This window comes from Macaca fascicularis, chromosome 7 (assembly GCF_037993035.2).
Source record: "Macaca fascicularis isolate 582-1 chromosome 7, T2T-MFA8v1.1".
Lineage (NCBI taxonomy): Eukaryota > Metazoa > Chordata > Mammalia > Primates > Cercopithecidae > Macaca > Macaca fascicularis.
The window spans coordinates 151,618,722-151,641,619 of record NC_088381.1 but is presented as its reverse complement, the minus strand read 5'-3'; the positions used below and the strand labels follow the sequence as shown (position 1 = coordinate 151,641,619).

At 34.5% G+C, this 22,898-nt stretch overlaps 1 long non-coding RNA gene across 1 annotated transcript; it reads right to left on the bottom strand.

Annotated features, from left to right (window-relative positions):
* Nucleotides 1-11,960: 11,960 nt before the first annotated feature.
* LOC123574394 (uncharacterized) lies at nt 11,961-20,485 on the bottom strand. Its single transcript, XR_006699241.3, has 3 exons — nt 20,346-20,485; nt 15,434-15,499; nt 11,961-12,352 (listed from the first exon to the last, which is right to left on the bottom strand). It is a non-coding gene; the product is annotated as an uncharacterized lncRNA (long non-coding RNA).
* Between the last annotated feature and the right edge of the window lie 2,413 nt (nt 20,486-22,898).

The window sequence follows — 22,898 nt, the reverse complement described above, 5'->3', positions numbered from 1 at the left end:
GGCTCTTCATATGGTTTGGCTGTATCCCCACCCAAATCTCACCTTAAATTGAAGCTCCCATAATTCCCAAGTGTTATGGGAGGGATTTGGGTGGAGATAATTGAATCATGAGAGCAGTTCCCCTATACTGTTCCTATGGTAGTGATTAAGTCTCACAAGATCTTATGGTTTTATAAGGGGTTTAGCCTTCTGCTTGGCTCTCATTTCCCTCTTTCCTGCCGCCATGTAAGATGTGCCTTTCACCTTCCGCCATGATTGTGAGGCCTCCCCAGCCATGCGGAGCTGGGAATCCATTAAACCTCTTTTTCTTTATAAATTACTCACTGTCAGGTATGTCTTTATCAGTAGTGTGAAAACGAACTAATACAGCATTCATATACTCGTGCATCAAAACATTAACCAAAGGGGAATTTACTTATTATAACTGAATGATGTCTAAAAAACTGCATCAAAAATTGTGGACTGCAACTAAATAATTACTTAGAGGAAAATATATAGTCCTCAAAATACAAAACTGAAGAGGAAAGTAGTCAATCTAAGAAGTTAAAAAAAAATAAAAATTCTAAAACAAGAAAAAGGAACTAAATAAGAAAAAGTAAAGATAAAAATTTTGATGTATTAGAAAACTAACTTACTGAAGAATAATAGCAAATCTGGAAGTGAGTTATTGGGAAAGACTGATAAAATTTAAGAATATTGCAAGGATAATCAAAAAGAGAGGGCTCAAATTAAAATTAACTAGCATGAAAAACAAAACATAATCATTGTGCTATTTAGATTAAAGGGAAAATAAGATGATAGTATAAACAAATACGATATTATAAACAACTATGACAAAAATAGATGCAATGGATATATCCCTCTGAAAAATACAGCTTACTGAAATTAAAACAAGAACATTTTTTAAAAAACTATAATAGACCTTCAAATATTGAATAATCTTTCCACAAAGTTACAGTAAAGATGACTTTTCAGGAAAGTTCTACTAAGCATTACAGAACAGACTGTTCCAAAACACGCACTCTTCCAGAGAATAAAAAAATTGAATCAGATCCAATATTATTTCAAATTGTCTGTAAATTTTATTTAAGCTGCACGTTTTGTATGTTCAATGTATGTGGTTTTCATTTTTGTCCAGTCTGTTTAACTCATCTCTTAATTGGAATATTTAATCCATTTACTTTTAGTGTTCTTATTAATATATATGGTTTTGCTCCTGTCTTACCTACTGTACATCCCTCTTTCATTCAGATTAATTAAAAGTATGTTTTTAGTCCATTCTTTGTCCATGCTTATCCCTTATATAAACTTTCATTCTCTTATTATTATTATTTTAGCAAGATTTAAAATTCATATATTTGTGTGCAAAAGTGCAAAAACAGAGGTACTTGCATTACTAGCAGAAAAGTAAACTGGTACAAAGTTTCTGAAAGATTTGACAAGATTAATGTATATATAATATTTTATAAATATATCCACATAGAGCTTCAAAATGTTTTCTATCTTTATACTCAATAAGTAATGTACTAAATGACTTCTATAATTTAAGGATGCTTAATACAAAAATGTAAATAATGTAGGAAATTTGGGAAAAAACTAAAAATCAAACAAGAGAATAATGAAATACCAAACTAATCATATATAATCATTAAAATCATGATTTTAGAGTATAATTATAAGAATTGGGAAAAATTATTATATAACAATGTGAAGTACAAAATGTAAGATACCAAATTAAATATACAATGTTATTTAACATCAAAACGCTAGAAGAAAACCTAGGCAATACCATTCAGGACATAGGCATGGGCAAAGACTTCATGACTAAAACACCAAAAGCAATGGCAACAAAAGCTGAAATTGACAAATAGGATCTAATTAAACTAAAGAGCTTCTGCACAGCAATGGAAACTGGAAACTATCATCAGAGTGAACAGGCAACCTACAGAATGGGAGAAAAATTTTGCAATCTATCCATCTGACAAAGGGCTAATATCCAGAATTTACAAAGCACTTAAACAAATTTACAAGAAAAAAACAAACAACCCCATCAAAAAGTGGGTGAAGGATATGAAGAGACACTTCTCAAGAGAAGACATTTATGCAGCCAACAAATGTATGAAAAGAAGCTCATCATGACTGGTCATTAGAGAAATGCAAATCAAAACCACAATGAGGTACCATCTCCTGCCGGTTAGAATGGCAATCATTAAAAAGTCAAGAAACAACAGATGCTGGAGAAGATGTGGAGAAATAGGAATGCTTTTACACTGTTGGTGGGACTGTAAACTTGTTCAACCATTGTGGAAGACAGTATGATGATTCCCCAAGGATCTAGAATTAGAAATACCATTTGATCCAGCAATCGCATTACTGGTTATATACTCAAAGGATTATAAATCATTCTACTATAAAGACACATGCACATGTATGTTTATTGCAGCACTGTTCATAATATCAAAGACTTGGAACCAACCCAGATGCCCATCAATGATAGTCTAGATAAAGAAAATGAGGCACATATACGCCATGGAATACTATGCAGCCATTAAAAAGGATGAGTTCATGTCCTTTGCAGGGACATAGATAAAGCTGGAAACTATCATTCTCAGCAAACTAACACAAGAACAGAAAACCAAACACCACATGTTCTCACTCATAAGTGGGAGCTGAAAAATGAGAACACACGGACACAGGGAGGGGAACATCACACACTGGGACCTGTTGGGGGTTGGGGGGCTGGGGGAGGGATAGCATTAGGAGAAATGCCTAATGTAGATGATGGATTGATGGGTGCAGCAAACCACCATGGTATGTGTATACCTATGTAACAAACCTGCATGTTCTGCACATGTATCCCAGAACTTAATTTAAAAAATATTATCATTGTCTTATTATTGATGACCCTAGTTATAGACATGCAATACTCGTTAGTAAAGTGTAGGTTAGTAATACTCATTCCAAGTAAGTTAGAGTATTAGCTTAATTTAGCCTCACCTATTTTTATTGTCTTCACATACTATAAATCTATCTGCCTTTCCCTCTGTCTGTCTCTCTCATTCTTTCTCTTGGTCTCTGCCTTCCATGTGTATACACACACACACACACAGAGAGAGAGAGAGACCAAAACCACATTTTGTTCTATACAATCAATAATCAATCGGATTGACTTATATTCACATAGTCACTCTTTCTATTGATATTCATTTCTTTTTTGATCTTCCTATTTCTCTCTGGGATCATTTTATTTCTCATTGAAAAATTTACTTTCGGTGTTGAAAGATATGTTCATTGATGGTGGCACTTTTGAAATAAATTTCTCCAGATTATTACTTTTCTGTTAAAGAGCTGGAGCTTACCCACACTTGCTTTTATTGAAAGTAGGCTGGACTTAGAGACTTACATCTGGAGAACAGGATATGAAAGAAGTGATGTGAATGATGGGGTATTGCTTTACAAAATAGGTTGTAGGAAGACCACAGCTTCTCTCCTTGAAATGCTCTTTTACTCTCTCTCCTAAATCATTTTTTTCATTGAAATAAAATTCGCTAACACAAAATTAACTATTTAAAGCGATAAATTAAATAGCGTTTAGTACATTCACAATGGGGAGCAAATGCCACATCTATGTAGTCTTCCTTCTTTTTAAGATTCCAGTTAAAGTGGAATTAATGCTTAATTTGCTAAGTGCTTTTGTATCATCGTTAATTTTCAGTCATTGTAGTTTTTACCCTTCGGATTTTTGTCTTATTATTTTACAAATATATGCCTTGCTTTAGTTGTACTGAAATTAACATCGAAATTTGGAATCATGGTTACTTTAAAGTTTGTGTCTGATAACACCAACATCTATAGCCGAAAAGGTTGAGTTTATTTCTTGTAGTTGTGTTAGTTTTTAATTCATATTGTCTTCTTTCATCCTGTGTCACACACTGTAAACATATGTAAACATATTGAGTATGTGTATGAAGTGTGTGTGTGCAGGCACGCACAACACATGAAGTAGAGTCGAAGTCCCTTAAGATTATTAAGAAGTTACTTCTTACAGAGAAAATGTAGTTTTACTCCTCCAAGTTGTGAATAGTAACTTGTAAAATGAGATCATCAGGAAGATTATTTAGGTATTGAGGGGATGTGTATCCAGACTTCAGTCTGGTTGAGTACAGTTCATGTTTTACTCTTACTGTCTACCTCTTTGGCTCTTTGCACTGAATCTGGACCTTTATCATCTTCATTTTTTCCTCCCTTGGCCACTCTATTTATTTCTCTTGCCACACAAGACTGCCAAAAACGTGATACTCAGTATATTAGCCTCACAGCAGCCTTTTCCGAAATTGCAAATTCCATCAGGAGAAAAGGGGACCTAAAGGTGCTGGACTTCAAACTTTGGATTTCCTTTATTCCATGGATGCATGTGTATGTGTGCATGTGTGTTTATTTTTTACACATATACACACATTTTATAGTACATGTAAATTTTCTCATTCAAATAGGATGTTCTACTTACCCGGTGCATTGTTATCAGAATCTGGAGTCCTTTAAATGTCAACCTGTGTACTATAATTTTCACATACATCTATTCATCCCCCTTATAGAAATACCTCTCAAAATTTCTCCCATCCCCACTGCTCCCTTGATATAGGCTGTTGACCCCACTGCCTCATTGCAACCCTCTTACCAAGTTTGCCAGTCATACCTCATAAATACATCCAATCTCATAATCATGCTGTTACCTACTTTTCTTTCCTCTTCTTCCACTTCAGTTTAGCACTTCTATTTTAGAACTTTTATTCTCCCACTGATTTCTGTCTTATGTATAGTATAATTAATTCTTACATATCTCTTTGCCTATTGGTTTATATCCTTAATTTGTGAACATATTTTATATGATTCATATTTTTAAAGACAGAGAAGATGTTACAGGAAAACAACGTCACGATGGGTATAGGAAGGTCGTAGGAGAGTAAAAGACATAATGGCTTCTTAGCAGATTCAAATATAAATTTTTCAACTGAAATGTATTTTAAAACTTGAAAAAATTGAATATCCATGGTTTAATAGAATTTCAAGATTCTGTGATCAATATATTTGAAAATGAGAAAACATTGCGAGTATTTCATGTGTTACTTCTCAGCTTACATTTTAACCATGAAAACAGGACACATTAAAAAAAAGGTTGTTGAAAGGTTTTATTTGTCATGATTGTGTTACAAAAACATTGAAGTCTCAGGTTGGCAGGTTTCCCAGGGGATTTAAAATTTCTCTAATTCATCTATAAACAAAATAGTTCCTCAGCTGAAGAGCTATAATAACTTCAGATCCCCACCCTAGATTTCTTCAGTTTATCTTGTTTTGTAGAAAAAGAGAATAGTCAACACACACACACACACACACACACACACACAGACACACACACACACACACACACACACACATACACACACAATTTAGAATATGCAAACTGAAAACTGAATTCCTGACCAAGGAGTTTTCCCTCTTTCTTTGGGAGGAGACTGTAACTATTGCAAATGACATCATTAGTCAGTGAAACTGATGAAACTGCTAAGATAACATTCTTCACCCCAGTGTAAACATTGATGGCTCCTTCGAGAGATGTCTTACACTGCAAGTCTGGGATTTAGTTTATAGGTCTGACAAGTGTGACCTTTAAACTAATGTATTTGCTATGAAAAAAGGGAAAGAAAACTCTTTATAACTAAAATATATTGGCTAGAAAACCACTTTCCAGCAAGTAGTCTGATTACAATCAAAATAACACACCAAAATGAAACAGTTTACCTGTGATCAATTTAATGTGGCTGTAAAATGCTAATTATGAGAGAAAACACATTCAAGGTTTGTGGTACTGTCTATAAAACTTGCAGAGAATCTAACATTCAGTGATGTGTAGCGCATATGGGTAAGCAGATGGCCAAAGTATTATTTTTAAAAACAGGACTTTTGCTGACAAAATACAGAATTGGAATGGTGTGATTGGAAAGCTAAGAGGATACTATTTATGAGGCAGTAAGCTCATGCTCAGTAATTGGATTCCTGCTAAATGGCAGATAACAAGGACTTGGTTTGTGTGTGTGTGTGTGTGTGTGTGTGTGTGTGTGTGTGTGTGTGTGTGTGTGTTGTAGCTATAGAAATGAATAAAAAACCCTTCTGACCATATACCTGTCTATAATTTCTAACCCAGCTTTTGGAGATCTATGAGAGAATGATGTCTACTTTACAATATCACATTTGATTCATGTAAACTATTAACTTTTCTCTTTTTGATACAATTCTGCAGAAAAAAATTAATGAAATAATTGTGAATATGAATAAAGACAAATTAGATATGAAATAATTTTTAAAACTCCATACATATGCAACAAATACTAAACTGGTTACTTGAAATCACTTGCTGATTTGGGTGCCCCTTCTTGGAAGTACTTCAACACCTTGCGTATATTTCCAGTACTTATCATACTCAGCTGAGATTTTTCTAGGAACCTGCATGCCTTCTTGAATTTGCTATTAGCTTTCTTATATCAGAGATTATATCTTGCACATGGTTTATTCCCCCAACCTAGCATGAGACTTGGCCTGTAGTAAATGATCAGAAAGATTTTACTGAAAAACTTAATGAAGCACTATTATTCAGTTAATACATTTTAAGCCATTGCCTTAAAATTGCAGCAATTTTTTGAAAGAAATGTTAATTTCTTCCTAAGAATGATGATTTTTAAGAAAGGAGATTTTAATAATTTTTTGATAAAAGTTTCCTCAAGTCTCAAATTCCATGCCTGTAGGTGAATTAGACCTACAATGGCACTTACCTATGAGGCATAAGTTATAGGCATAAGTTATGAGGCATAAGTTATTTAACTTATGAAGCATAAGTTAAATCTTCTAAAGACTGAGTTCAGAAGTTACTTAATAACCTTTTCAAATATTTATGATAACTAAGTTGTTCTCATACTTTGCTTCAAGATATTTTCAGAAATTTAAATTTGTTTCATACCCAGGTGTTATCTCTTGTTAAATATCATATACATTTTGTTATATATCATATAGATCTTCAAATACATATTTACTTAATTCGGTTTTTTCCATAGTGCATACCAAAGTAAACCTAAATGGAAAAAAAATTGTAAATATAAAAATATTATATATGTATATGTATATACGTAAATTATTAGGAAAAACACTGGCATGTATCAACATGCAAACTATGATTTGTTGAAATTGCTAGAATAAGTAAATAAGTAACTGTTAATAATCAGAGTTGCTCTATCTCAGGCACTTTTATATCTATTAGCCAAATCAAGCAGATCTGTTCCTAAGGACCTCCTTTTAACTCATTCTTCTTGGCTATAGAGACATCAAGTCTATGTTGGCCAATAGAAGGGCAGTATAGTCTTCTACTGGAGGCAGTGTCCAAAGAAACAGCCTTGAACACAACATAGGTGTTGACACGAAGGACTCTGGTTTCAGAAACCATGGTTCTGAGTTCTATTTCAGCCTCTCATTAGCTTGGGAATTCAGTTATTACCTTAATCTGTCTGGAGCCCAGTTTCCTAACATGCAAAAAAGGCAACTGAGATTACCTATTTCATAGCATGCTTCTTAGCATGGTGTGAGAAAAGAGATTATGCTCTTAAACCAGTGTTTGTCACAAAGTTAATTCTTCACAAATTGCAGCTATTAAGTTAATGATACAGTTATTGTTTTTAAAAAGCTGCTGTAAGAGACCAATATTTGGAAAACTAGGTAGAATACTGAGCCACGAATATAGCAGAGAAATTAAAATGCACATCACAATTAAAGATAAATGAGTAAGAACATATATTTGTACATGTGTTTATGCCTGTATGCAAATGTATATTCTATTTTAGCACTATAGATTTGGGCATGCAATCAAGCTGAATATTGTCATAACTATAGGAATAGCTCCCAGCTGGAAACAACAAAGCTGGAGAGAAACAATCGCTCCACTTAGGGCAGGTGTAATCCTGTAGGGGCAGACGGCAACATATGTTTACAGAACTCTCTAGAAGGCCAACATTTACTGGAAAACAAGTTGGAAAGATTTCATTTTATACTCTAACTCAAATAAAGTATAAGAAATACACTAAGGAAAAAATAACAATTTCTAGCCACTTTTCTCTTTTAGACAACCTATTTTGTACTTGTAGGTCAATTTCCTTTATGCAAATTGCTCAAAAATCTGTGACTTAAGTCATAAATTTTAGAACTATGTTTTAAAAAAATTTTCCTATTATACATTTCCACCTTGGTTTTTTGCTAACACCTCGAAGTCACCATACTTTCCCCTGAACACTCTTTTATTTACCTCTGTTCCTTTTGCCAGAGAGGTATATTATAGCTCTCCCAATCATATGTGAACGAAACTTCAGACTTCATGTGAAATATATATGAATGGATATATGGCAGGTAGGACAGTAGATGATTTGCATGGTGTGCATATTAATTTTACCATATATTTAATTTGGATATAATTGTGCATATTATATATAAGTTTAACACTGGTGAGTTTTGCTTTTCCTGTTGTTCTATCCCTATGTACTAAAGAATTAATTTGGCAGATCTGGGTGTCGCAACTTGCACGCGCCATGGAAAAGTCTGTCCTCATACAGCTGGTAGAGACAACTTCTAGGCCCTATCATTATGCTGTTTGACAAACGTGTCTCTGTTTACCTGGGGAGTGGGACAATGCTGCATTGTTTATACTGTAATAACAATGTGATCTATGTTGGGAGCCTTGAGCCACGTGGCATTAGTTTGACTTTTAGAGGGACTGCAGACTGTTTAACTAAGACCTCCTTCAGCCTCACCCATGGTCAGCCAGGCCTCTGTGATCAACGCCGATAAAAACACTGAGCACTGAGTGTAAAGTAGCTTCCCTGGTTGGCCATACTTATGTGTATTGTCACACATCGTTGCTGGGAGAATTAAAAACTATTTATGATCCCCCATTGGGACAGGACAATAAAATCAAATATCTAGTCTTTTTTTGAACTCTGCTTTATTGACTTCTTAATTCTACTAGTTTTAATCTGTATGTACCTTTTCTGTAATAAACTGTACCTATAACAACTTCTCTGAATTATTTGAGCCCTCCTAGCAAATTATTCCTCCTCAGAATGGTCTTGGGGGCCTGCAAAAATAATTATGTTTGTAAAAACGTAAAACTAAACTGACTAAGTTTTATAGGATACTCAGTCCCTCGGGGCTAAAATTTAGACCTGCATTTATTTTGGTATCAGACAAAATAAGAATTTAATTAGTTCACTTCTTCATATATTTTAGGACTGTTTATCTATAAAGTGTTTGAAAAAGTAATTGTCTGTTTCTAAGAGGATTGGTGTAATAAATATTTTGAAAGTGAGTCACATTATTTAGATATAATTTGCAAATATTCAGCAACTGCCCGCACTTTTTATCATTAACAGCGCAGGTACAGGCTTTCAGTGGATTCACCTAAGGCAAATCTGAACTGGTTGTGAGTAACAACCATCTGCCTATTAAATCAGGGACGCTCAGACCTAGAAGAAAAAACAATCTCAGCAATCCAAAGACTATTTTAAGATTTGGGTAGAAACCTTGCTAACTATAATTCTCAGTGGTTAGATCTGAATTTAGAATCAGAATAAAATAGGTCTGAATCCCTTAAATAAGTTCGTTAAGTTTCCACCCATGTTTACTACTCCAAATACATTCTTTTTTTCAATGATTACATATTGATTGTTTATCATAAGGCAGAAATTTTGTTGATCATTAAACATTAAAGGGTTGAATAGATTATGTATATTGAGCTCTTAATGTAGTCTGTATTGGATATTAAACCTGCTTCTCCATATTTGGGTGTATCTTTTGTTATCTACCAGCTACAATATTTATATTTAAAATCTGACTATTAGAATTCTGCATGGAACTGTGTTACATGGCCATGCTACTGCACAATGCCCAGCTCTAGAAGAGACTATGTCCCTAGATAGCAATGTGAGTGGTGCTCCCAAATTTTAAACATGAAAGTCTGGAATTTACCTCATATTTAAAGAAAATGTTCGTTTGCACAATTTTTATACTAATTAGCTACTTATGATAATATATACTGGACTGGAAAATATTTTAACAATGTACAATGTTAGCTATACCATTTGGGAAAAAATATCAGCCTTAGAATGCTCTTCAAACCGATATTACACAGGACAGCTTTGTTGTGGCTACTTGAAGATTAAATTACTCTGAGAGATAATGTTAATTTTAAACTATCTAATCTACTAAAATTTTCAATGTATATAAATCATCTTGAAAGTGCTTGGAAGGAAAATATAACTCAAGTGTTTTTGTCGTTGCTTTGTGTCTTTTTCTTTTCTTTCTTTTTTTTTTTTTTTTTTTTTGAGATGTAGTTTTGCTCTTGTTGCCCAGGCTGGAGTGCAGTGGCGCAATGCCGGCTCACCTCACCCTCCGCCTTCCGGGTTCAAGCGATTCTTCTACCTCAGCCTCCAGAGTAGCTGGGATTAAAGACATGCGCCCCCACACCTGGCTAAGTTTTTGTATTTTTAGTAGAGACAGAATTTCTCCATGGTGGTCAGGCTGGTCTCGAACCCTCAGGTGATCCACCTGCCTGGGCTTCTCAAAGTGTTGGGATTACAGGCGTGAGCCACCGAGCCCGACGCTCAAGTGTTTTTTGATATGTAGACTGGTTGCAGTGCCAAAAGATGATTAGGAGAAATTTGAACATTGTATTTCCTTTGACTATCAATGAATACCTGATGATATGTCCTAAACAAAGCATCTTAATCAAAATGTATGAAAACAAAATTGGTAAAATAAAAGTTTAAAACTAGACAGGTAATAGAAACAAATCTGAACTCATTGAAGTTACACGAATCACACCATCAGATTTTATTATTTTGATTGTAATACTTTAACAATGACTCACTTGGAGATACTAAACTAAGCCAAACATAATTCCCTTTTTCTTAAAATGATATAATTTATAGAGCTTTAGGGAAGTCCTTCTTTCCATTTGTAAGAATGTAACTCTAGATTCATGGTCTGCTTTCATCTTTTTTTTTTTTTTTTAAACTCTCTGTCAAGTACCTACCACTCCAGAAATAATTTGTTTCCTTTGGCTTTTTGTAATCTTCTTTATTCTGATGTTCGCTTTTAGGGTTTTGTTTTATTTCTCTAGGCAAAATCCTAAATCCCAAATCACAAGACAAATGAAAAGTTCCCAGACATTCAGTATATCTATATAATCTAATTTTTATACATTAGAGTTTGTTTCACATTTGTGTGTGTGTGTGTGTGTGTGTGTGTGTGTGTGTGTGTACCAGCTTTATGCATTAACTTTGGAACTTTCTTGGAATGTATTTTATGTCATAATTTATACAACCTTAAAGTTGAGCAATGCGTTCATATGAAGCCTCAATACTAAACAAAGCAACTTTGAAAATATTTTAGCACTTGTCATTTTTCAGTTCTGATGACTACTCTCTGCATGTTTTTTAGACACATTGCACTCTAGACATAAAGGCATATATGAGAACACGCTAGATAGGTTCATAAGCACTTGTCTTTATGGGGATTATAAAAACTTTTATTTGTATGCTTTCAAGACTCACAATTATGAAAACATAGACTGAAAAAATTTTAAAGAAATATAAAATAATAGTCTTTGCTCCAAAACTCTCATATTAGCTTTTCTTTCTTTCTTTTTTTTTTTTTTTCTTAGTACTCTTGCAAACAATTCTGTTGAATCTGCATGATTTTGGCAGAATTTGCTACAAGTAAATAATTAAATCCATTTACTTTGGACATTAGGTCTATTATTTCTGGGTGACTATCATTACTGTGGCCCATTATCAGTCACTTGAAAAAATACATAGGTTAAAGGGACATCGCGTTTTTCATGACCTACAGAGTCAGGCATTGTGTTCAGTGGTTTAAATATGTTTTATTATTTTATCTTCAGAACAACCCTCTGAAGGATATAAATCCAGATTCCATTCAAAGTTACCTGTTCTTTAGGGAAAAAAGCTCATATTCCAACTAATAGAATTCCAATATTTTATCTGATGTATCTATGACTGTTAAGGGCTAATAGTCTCATGATCAAATTTGCAGTGATTTCCTTGGTGCGAAATGCTTGGTCTCATTCAAATTTGGCCTCATCTGTCTCTTCCCCACCCCCCCCCCTTTTTTTTTTAACTTCCTTATGAGATCTAAAACTACAATGTAGTGCATTCTCTTGAATTTCTTTTTCCTTAATGCCACTTACACAAATAGCAGTGTCAGATGTTGCTGAAGTCTCAGGTCTAGTAGCAACAGCCTGGTACAAAACAGAGAAGAGATTCTGAGTAAGAAAGAGACACTATCAAGTGCAAAGGATGTTTCATCACACACTCTTCAGACATCCATTTTCATATGAGATCCTGAAGTATGACCCTCACAGGGAATTTCTCTTCAGGAGATAATTTTGTTTAACCCTGCTTTCTCAGTGTTTACAGTTGTGCCTATCACACAGTACGCATTCAATACATGATGGAAAATGGGCATATTTTCCACCTAAATTCTATCTACCTCCCACTATGGTGCTCCTTTGATACTGTTTGAATCTCTGTCCCCACCCAAATCTCGTGCCAAATTGGAATAACCAATGTTGGATGTGAGGCCTGGTGGGAGGGGATTAGATCATAGGGATGGTATTCTCATGAATGGTTTAGCACCATCCTCTCAGTGCTGTTCTTATGATTGTGAATTATCATGAGATCTGGTTGTTTTAAAAGTATATGGCACCTCCCCACCCCTCTTCCTCCTACTCCAGCCATGTAAGACGTGCCTGCTTCCCCTTCACCTTCTGCCATGATTGTAAGTTTTTTGAGGCTTCCCAAGAAGCAGAAGCTACTATGCTTCCTATACAGCCAATGAGATAGAACCATGAGACAATTAAGCCTCTTTCTTTATAAATTAGCCCATTTTTTACTCGTTCCTTTTCTCATTTTTACTCCTTCCTTTTCTCGTAATTAAAGTAAATTTCTCATTTACTTTAATTATTTTCCACTTTATTTTGGACACCAACTTAACACTTGCTCTTTCTGCTCTAACTCATTCCCTCTGTGCATGGAGAGCCAACTATCCACAACCAAATGATCCCTCAGTAGGCTTCTGTTATACAAATATCACCCTCCTCCTATGCTTGTTGTATGTCTGTACTTGTATGTATATAACATTTATTTGGTTAATCCTACAGAACAAAGAAGACCAACAAATCTCTTGATAATATCAGCTGTAAATAAAGGTTTTCTGCCTTCCTTAATACTATATGTAGTTTTGTTTGTATGTTTTAGTATTATAGAATTGAACATTATATTGTAGGCTTTCAGTAAATAGTTTTTGAAAAGTTGGTTAGATTGGATTAGCTGATTAGATAATTTAAATATAAGGAATGCTTTTTCTCTGAAAGTTATTTTTATCAGTTTCTAAGGTCTGTGATGCATAATATTTGTCATATATTTTTCAAATTTTTTAATTTAAAAAATGATATGTAACTATCATTTGATATGCAAGTATCATTAAATATGAAAAATAATATGTATGTTAAAATTTTAATTTTTAAATTTGAATAATGATATATAACTGTCATTCCTGGGCCAGTCAACCATGCTACATTGTTATATTACACAATAATTGGATCTTATTGTAGCTCATATCCTGAAATACGGTGAGATCCATGACTGCTAAGATGTAAAGTTTCCTTATCGTTATAAAAGAAGTTTCACTGCAGGCCCTGCCTACCTCATTTTCTTGAGGATCTGATGCAGTAATTATTCAAAGTATTTTTTAAAAGGGAGTTTAAGATATTATTGTTGAGAAGAACATTTTTCACATTAACACATTCTATGATGCTGTTAACAAAGGTATTAAATATTCATTTAATGCACTTCTAATAAAAAAGGGCAGTCATCATTTGAAAAGCTCTAGTCATGTCCTGTCTCCTTTAGACATGATCTTGTGAGGAAGCTTTAATTCTCCCTCTCAAGTACACTCCTGAGAAGTATAATCATAGTTTTATAAAATTTATTCCATTACCAAAATTATAATTGTCTGATTATACTTTGTTAATGGGATATCATTTAAATATAAATGCTGGTATAAATCTACTAATATTATTACTAGTGGTGCTTTCATATCAGTAAAATACATGAGAATTACACATAAAATATTTTTAAACATAGGGCAGTTGTCTGACTAATTCAGTTTTATGATTTTCGTAAAGTTAAATGAGAAAAGCAAACAAACAAATAAATGTCAGACAAGTAAATTACATTTATGCCATTTTGTTTCTACTAAAAATATTTATTTTGTCAGAAGCATAGGTAGACACATCAGTAGAAAAACATGATTTAAAAAATTCCTTGGGTCTACTTCACACTTCAGAAATAAATATTTTTCTACAGTTTTTTCAATAGTGATAACTGAAACACTCATATAAAAAGCTCTTTTTTTAAAAAAAAAAAAAAAGTAACAATTTTAAATTACTGTGTTAACATACACTTTTTGAATAGAACCGATTGTTGACTCTGATAGCCCTAGGTTGGGCTTCTTCTCCCAGGGCTTCCCCCAGTCCATAAAATAATGCACAGTCTTTGCCAGATCATTTTGTTGAGATGGTCTGGCTTTATACAATGGATATCTTAAGGTTGTATGTCTTAATATAAATAAATTATTTATCTTATTAAATTTAGCATGTTAAGACATTCTGCGATATTATAACTTGGAGAAACTCCCCAACATTTGGGATCCAGGGAAACAGATGAGACTATTAAACAAGTAAATAATGTTTAAATATCATCATTTTTATATTTTAAAACACTGGAATTCATTTCATAAGTAACAAACCAATTCTAAGAATTTAGCACAGACACAATCGCCCCTCGCCTAAGCAACATTCGAAATAGAAAAGATAAAACAGAGTCCCACAAAAAGCTGAATAAGAATGTTGCCAAGCCATTCCTTTTAAAGTAAATCTCTTAGGCATACTAAAAAGACAGGAACTAGGTTAAAAAGCAAAAAAAAAAAAAAAAAGACAGGATATTCTAAATGCATCTATTTTTGAGAAATATATGAAAAATTTGCAATCTGTCCTGCAAATTAATCTCTCCTTTCTCTTTGGATCCATATGGCTTCCCACCAACCCCCATCCCTTTCAGCTAGTCCAGCAAATAGGCCTGGTGGCAATGGGAGAGGACCCTCCTCCCCCAAGACCAACTTTGATTGTTCATTTTACAATGGCATATGACAGAAGCTTTCCAGATTTGGCTGAGAAAACCCATCTGAAGTGTCTGTTGACTGTTATCACGTTCCAACCTGATGGCCACATGCAAATAGGATTCTGTTTAGAAAAACTCACTGGTTGTGTGCTGCTGCTTGCAGGCAGAGAGGGTTCCAAGAGGCTCAAGCTGTTGCCCCATGGCTCCTGACAAGGAGAAAAATCAATTCGGTCTTAAAACTACATTACATGAGGAAAATAATTTTTTAAAGGTGGTTGTGGAGTGAAAATAATTAATTAATGGGTTATTACAAAAAGTCTGCCATGTCTGAGGAGGAAATATTTAAGGAAGGTTAAATAGAATGAAATAATTAGAAAGATCCTTCTATTCATATCGGTTAACTCCCTCAGCAGAGAGTCTCTGTAATTCCTTGTACAGACATTGCTTACAAATTGTCCCATTATTTACTCTGTCTCCCAACAGCTTAACCTTCCCAAGTCTTTGCATTGTGTTGGGCATAGAGTTAGCATTCAGTGCATGCTGATTGAATAGGTAAATGAATGAATTACCAATGTTAACTTTCTGACAGACTGAAGTGCTATCTTGTGTTTCTTGTACCCCATATTGTACACTAAAAATTTTGTTTATGTGAGGAAACAGACTTTCTTTATGGGTCCGTTGAGTTCACTACTTTTTATTTCTTCTTCTCTTAAAACTCCTAAATAATCGGCTGGGTGCCGTGGCTCACACCTGTAATCCCAGCGCTTTGAGAGGCCGAAGCGGGCCCATCACGAGGTCAGGAGGCAGAGATCATCTGGCTAACACGGTGAAACTCCGTCTCTACTAAAAATACAGAAAATTAGCCGGGCGTGGTGGCGGGCGCCAGCCTCGGGAGGCTGAGGCAGGAGAATGGCGTGAACCCGGGAGGCGGAGCTTGCAGTGAGCCGAGATGGCGCCACTGCACTCCAGCCTGGGCGACAGAGCGAGACTCCGTCTCAAAAAAAAAAACAAAAAACAAACACACGAAAAACTCCTAAGTAATCATTGAGAGGGGTGATTTTGGCCCCTAGAAATAATCTGGCAATCTACAGAGGTATACGCCTATCACAACTCGGGAAGAGCAATTACTATCTACTGGGTATCCTTCAAGGACCTACCAAGGATATTGCTAAGCATCATACCATACACTGGGCAGCCACGACGTACACTGGGCAGCCACGGCAACAAAGACTTATCCAGCTCAAGATGTTAATAGTGCAGAGGTTGAGAAAGCCCACCAGGAAAAATATGTTCTTCTCCACTAAAGAATTTTAGGCTACCCAGGGTTTTTTTCTTCCTGAGTTGAAGCTTTGATAACTCACTGTCTGTGCCATGCGATGAACATTGTTTCTTCCTTTTTGTCTTGCCTTTTACACCTACTGAAACCTAATCAGATCATGTGGCCAAAGACTAATCAAGCTGCAGTCAGGAGCAAATGAGCGCTTGTCCCTCAAGGTTGCTCCCAATTCATTTTCTGGACTTCTACCCATGGAGAAATGTGCCTAATTTATAAACTACCCCAGCTCTTGAAAAAGGGGCTTCAGGTGCCACATAACATTTGCTCATTTCTCATGGGTAAAACTATCTCTTTGTTTTGAAAATAATATATTCAAATGCGAAAGTACAGGAGAAAAATTCTGAACCACCACTTATAAATATACACAGAAATATACATATGTATATACACCCACACATACAAACTGTACACACTTGTTTTGCTTTTCTCTTGCTCTAGAAAAATCATAGCCAAATTCTAGAACACAAGGTGAATTTGAGCGTTTGCTTTAAGCCTATTTTTGGACTGTCAGTTCAGTGATAAATTAGAAACATAATGTGAATAAAGTAAAAACAGGTCTTTCCCTCAGCCTAATTGTTTGCTCTGCATTTTAATGATCTAAGGTAGAGAAAATAAGTTAGATTTGGAATCAGAAATAGGTATAGATTAGTAACTTTCTGATCTGTGTCATGTGTGTTAATTATTTGTAAAAAGTTAAACACATTGTAAAAATAAAATCATAAAATACAGAAATAGGAGACCAGTCAGTGAATATTCATGATCTTTCCATGTTCTTTCTTCTGAGCAACAGTCCTGTAAGATCTCAGATGGTTGAGTTTGGTGTCATCAGGCTCCAGAGATGACCTCTTCTAGATAATTTCTTCTGCTTTTTTGTTCTTCTGCCTTTGTCCTTGCTGTGCCTGTCTTTGATTGTTCTAGGCTTGAGTTTAACCATAACGTTAGTCTAATCCCTGATGTGGCTCCTGTCTCGAGGCCAGAAAGTCAGCTGTGAAATTTTGACATTTGTCCAGCTACTGTCACTTACTCCAAGTCTTAAATCAGCAGCTGTCATTACAAAAGGCTATCCAGGCATCAGCACCAGTCTAAGTGTCCAAGTTAATGGAATCTCAAACTTCTTAAAATTAATAACTAGTATTTGCATCCTTATGTTTTTAGTAACCTCACTTTCAGATTCTGACTATAGTAGAAACAACAACTTAATTATTGATTACAATAGGTATCTCTTCTTAAAATTCTACAAACACTGCTACTGTTTCATTCATTCATCTCTGCATCAATACATATTTACCAAGAGCCTTTGGTGTCACAGATCCAGGGTTAGATAAAGTGAAGAGCAGCAATATTAGTAGAACATTTATTTCTATATAAATAAATCAGGACCATATATAATCTGCCAGGCACTTTGAAAACTTGCTGAGCAAGACAGACATGTGCCTGCCCTCCTGGTGCTTACAGTCTGGAACTTCAAAGATATCCAGTAATGCATATTAACATAAGCTATGTTTGATACCTGTTTTATTTCACCTCATAGCCTGATTTTGGAGAATTTTTTATCCTTCATTTTATGTTTACACTTTTTCTTTTTATCGCTTCCTTTCTTGCTTTTTTAAAATCCAAATATTTGCATTGTGCTGGGCATAGAGCTAGCATTCAATAATCTGCCTTGGGATGTACTCATTGAGAATCAAGGATGAGCAATACATAATGCTAAGTATGCCTGCCCTCAGTGAGTTTAAGGTTGTGCTGAAGGCTCTGCTAAGTGGCAATGTATGTATAAGAAGAAAGAAGTAATTCTAGTAAAAAAGTAATTATCCCCTCAGGTGAAGGAAGGCATCCAAGAGGAAGAGATTTTTGACATGAACATTTAAAGAAAAGCAGGACAGTCACAGGCAAAGAGATTTAAGTTTCTACTGGACCAATGGTGCAGATTGAGCCAATATTTCAAAATTCCCATTGAATTTAATGAAGGTAACATTTGGTGATCCCATGTAGTTAGGATAGGGTCCCTGCACTGAGAGTACAAACGAAATGCTAGTCTAGCAAGAGCCTGGAGTGGTGTATTGAAAAATTTAGACACTATTTTTATATCATCAGGATATAGCATAAATAAATGTAGATATGTAAATGTTTATATATATACAGTATGGAGCTATAAATTATTTATAGAAACAATACTGCAAAATGGAAACTCTAAACCGGTTTTCCAGGTCTATTTTTATTCCTCAATGGATTTGTGTTTCTACAGAGCTATGACAACAAAGCATTGTCATGCTGTGTTTATTATGGAAAATCTTTCTGTCCTGCTTAAATGATTTTGGTTTTCAACAACTTCAGATGACAGACTGGAATTTTCCTTTTTCAAGCCAACTTTTCATTGTCTTTTCTTCAGAAAAATCACCTAGAGTTGTCACGCTTGCTTCAAATTACTTCTGAATGTGCCTCATATCTTAGAGTGCAGTCATAATTGATACCTTATTTATTTATAGTTTTATGACTAATAGGGTTTTAGGGTTTATTAAGGAAGGTGGATCAACACATCATCTGAGTTCTTGGAAAATATCAGCCTTCACCAGGAATATTTGTCAGGTATTGAGGATTTTTTTTTTTTCTCTTAGGACAACCACTGAAAAAAACTTCCAAGTTTACAAATATTTTGGGAAATTTAAGGAGATCAGTGAGATTCAAAAGTTACAATTTCTATTGAAAACTTTATTGCTCTAAATTATGGCTCAGAAGGTACCGTTTTAATACTTTTTCACAATTCTGCTACTGTGAACATACTATAAAATTAGCATACTTCACTGGATTGCCTCTACATTCTCTTTCAAAACTACAGATCTACAATTCAATTTTTCCAAAATAGTAGCTACTTTACAAGAAATCTTGGTAAATATGAGCATAAATGAATGGAGAGAATAATGTGAATTTCTTCTATAACTCTGAGCTAGGTTTAGTCATCGAATTAGGTTTCAGAATAATTTTTGTTTCATGAAAGTCCAGGATTTTTTCCTGAGACTTCACTAACCATATTTGAAAATTAAATGGCAACAGATAGTAAAATAATAGTTAAAACAATGTGTTTAATAATCTGATGACCTGGTAATATACTGTGGTTGTTTCTATTAATAAGTTGTGTGATCTTTGGAATATTATGTTACCTCTTCAAACATCAGTTTTCTAAAATAGAAAGTGGAGATAATAATAGTATCTTTATTGCATTGTTTCAAGAATTAAGTGCGATAATGGGTTCCTAACTAATACTTTACCTACCATAGAGCCCAATTTATACATTGTCATTATCATACTTAATAAAAACTTGAAAACTTGGAGAAACGTTTTGGTCATTTTAAACAAGAGAATATTTTGCTTCCCTGTAGTTTGTTGTTTCTCCATCTATTTTTCTAAGTGATAAAGATTTTATGCATGTATTTGTAACAAGTAGATTATGCTATTTTCAATTTTTGCAACCAATCTATGATCAGTGAATTTACTTCCTGATTAAGGCTTTTCTATTATTACATGTTTTCTCTACTGTTTTTTCTCATCTTTCTTTCTTAGGCTATCATGCCACTTTAAAGAGATAACTATCAATTATTTGTTACTACTTCCCTCCTTTTAAGTCTGGAGGAGCTTGTAACAGCTGCAACCAAAAGAATACACATGAAATAATGCTAAGTGGCTTTCAAAACCAAGCCAAAAGTATATGCAACTCCTACCTTTTTCTCTGGAACACTTATTCTTACATTCTGAGTCTCCAGGCAAAATTTTCAACTACCTTGAAGCCACTGTGCTGGTGCTTTGATCCACAGTCCCTGGTGAATGTCACTTTCCAGCCATCTCCTTTAGACACAAGAACTCAGTTAAGACATGGTCAGTACATTCATATGCCAGACACCGCCAAGTAGCACTGTCAATATCATGTGGAGTAGAAGAATCAGATTTCAGAGTCTTGATGAATTGCTGAATCACAAAACAATTAAGATGTAGTAAATAGTTGTTACTTAAGGCTCTAAATTTAGATAAGTTGTAATGCAGCAGGAATAGGTAACTGGGATAGGTACATTTTTAGAACTTGCCCTACACACATTCACAATATGACCCAAAAATCATTTTCACTTGTCAAATTGAGGCTGAAAATAATGAACTTCATAATGAGGCAATTGCACATACAATTGGAAAGAAGTTCCTTCATTTTAGTTAAAAGGTAACAAAGTTATTACTCAGTGAACCCATTACGAGTGCAATTACTTGCAGGCTAATTTCTGCCCCTATGGCTAATTACAGGCAGAAGGATTTGAATGAAAAATTGAATGCCTATCAGAATCTCCTTAGAAACACATTTCTCGATCACTCTGTACAGGTTTCTGGTGACCTATGGTCATTAAGCATCACAAGACATTACTCAGAGAGGAAGTTATACTCCTGATACTCTGTCTAACCTAAAATTGTATGATTAACTCACTTTTGCTTAAAATTCTTAATATTTTAATATTTTATTTTCTATCTGCAACTATTATATACTACTAATATGCTTTTTAGCTTCTTGAATGTGTCCAAATACTACAGCTTCATTATTGCATAATGAAACACACTGGTCTACTCATAGACAGTCTAGAGAAAAAAAGGCTTTGTTAGCTTCCTCTTTTTCAATATACACTGTTTGTATTATTACAGATAAATAAAAAATATTAGAACCTGATGGAAACCATAGCAATTTTAATTACCATAATCCATTAGAAGATCAACCCTAAGACACAAAATCATCAGATTCTCCAAAGTCAAAATGAAGAAAAAATTGTTAAGGGGAGCCAGAGAGGAAGGCCAGGTGACCTACAAAGGGAAGCCCATCAGACTAACAGTGGACTTCGCAGCAAAAACCCTACGGGTTAGAACAGATTGGGGGCCAATATTCAACATTCCTAAAGAAAACCATTTCCAACCCAGAATTTCATATCTGGACAAACTAAGTTTTCTAAGTGAAGGGGAAATAAACCCTTTTTCAGATGAGCAAATACTGAAGGAATTTGTCACCACCAGACCTTCCTTGCAAGAACTTTTGAAGGAAGCACTAAATATGGAATGGAATGAGAAAACTGTTACTGGCCACTACAAAAACACACTGAAGTACAAAGACCAATGACACTATGAAGAAACTACATCAACAAGTCTATAAAATAACCAGCTAGTATCATGATGACAGGATGAAATTCACACAAACAATATTAACCTTAATTGTAAATGGGCTAAATACCCCAATTAAAAAACACAGAATGGCTAACTAAATAAAGAGTCAAGACCCATAACTGAAGTCATAACAGTCTCTCAGGCCACAATGCAATCTAATTAAAACTCAAGATTAAGAAACTCACTCAAAACCACACAACTACATGGAAATTGAACAACCTGCTCTTGAATGACTCCTGGGTAAATGATGAAATTAAGGAAGAAATCAAGAAGTTCTTTGAAACTAGTGAGAACAAAGAGACAACATACCAGAATCTCTGGAAAACAGCTAAAGCATGTTAAAAAGTAAATTTATAGCCCACATCTAAAAGGTAGAAAGAACTCAAATTGATACCCTAACATCACAACTGAAAGAAGTAAAGAACCAAGAACACACAAACCCCAAAGCTAGAAAATAAGAAATAACCAAGATCAGAGAGAAACTGGAGGAGATAGAGACACAAAAAAGCCTTAAAAAACAACAAATCTTGGAGCTGTTTTTTTTTAAATTAATAAAATAGATAGGCCACTAGCTACACTAATAAGGAAGAAAAGAGAGAAGAATCAAATAGACACAATAGAAATACTGACCCCACGGAAAAACAAATAATTATCAGAGAATACTCTAAACAACTCTATGCAAATAAAATAGAAAATCCAGAAGAAATGGATAAATTCCTGGACACAAACACCCTCCAAAGACTGAACCAGAAGGCAGTAGAATCCCTGAATAGACCAATAACAAATTCTAAATTTGAGGCAGTAATTAACAGCCTACCAACCAAAAACGCCCAGGACCACATGGATTTACAGCTGAATTCTTCCAGAGGTACAAAGTGGAACTGATGCCATTTCTTCTGAAACTATTCCAAACAATTGAAAAGGAGCAACTCCTCCCTTACTCATTTTATGAGGCCAGCATCATCCTGATACCAAAACCTGGCAGAGATATGACAAAAACGGAAAACTTCATACAAATATCCTGGATGAACATTGATGAAAAAATCCTCAGTAAAATACTGGCAAAATGAATCCAGAAACACATC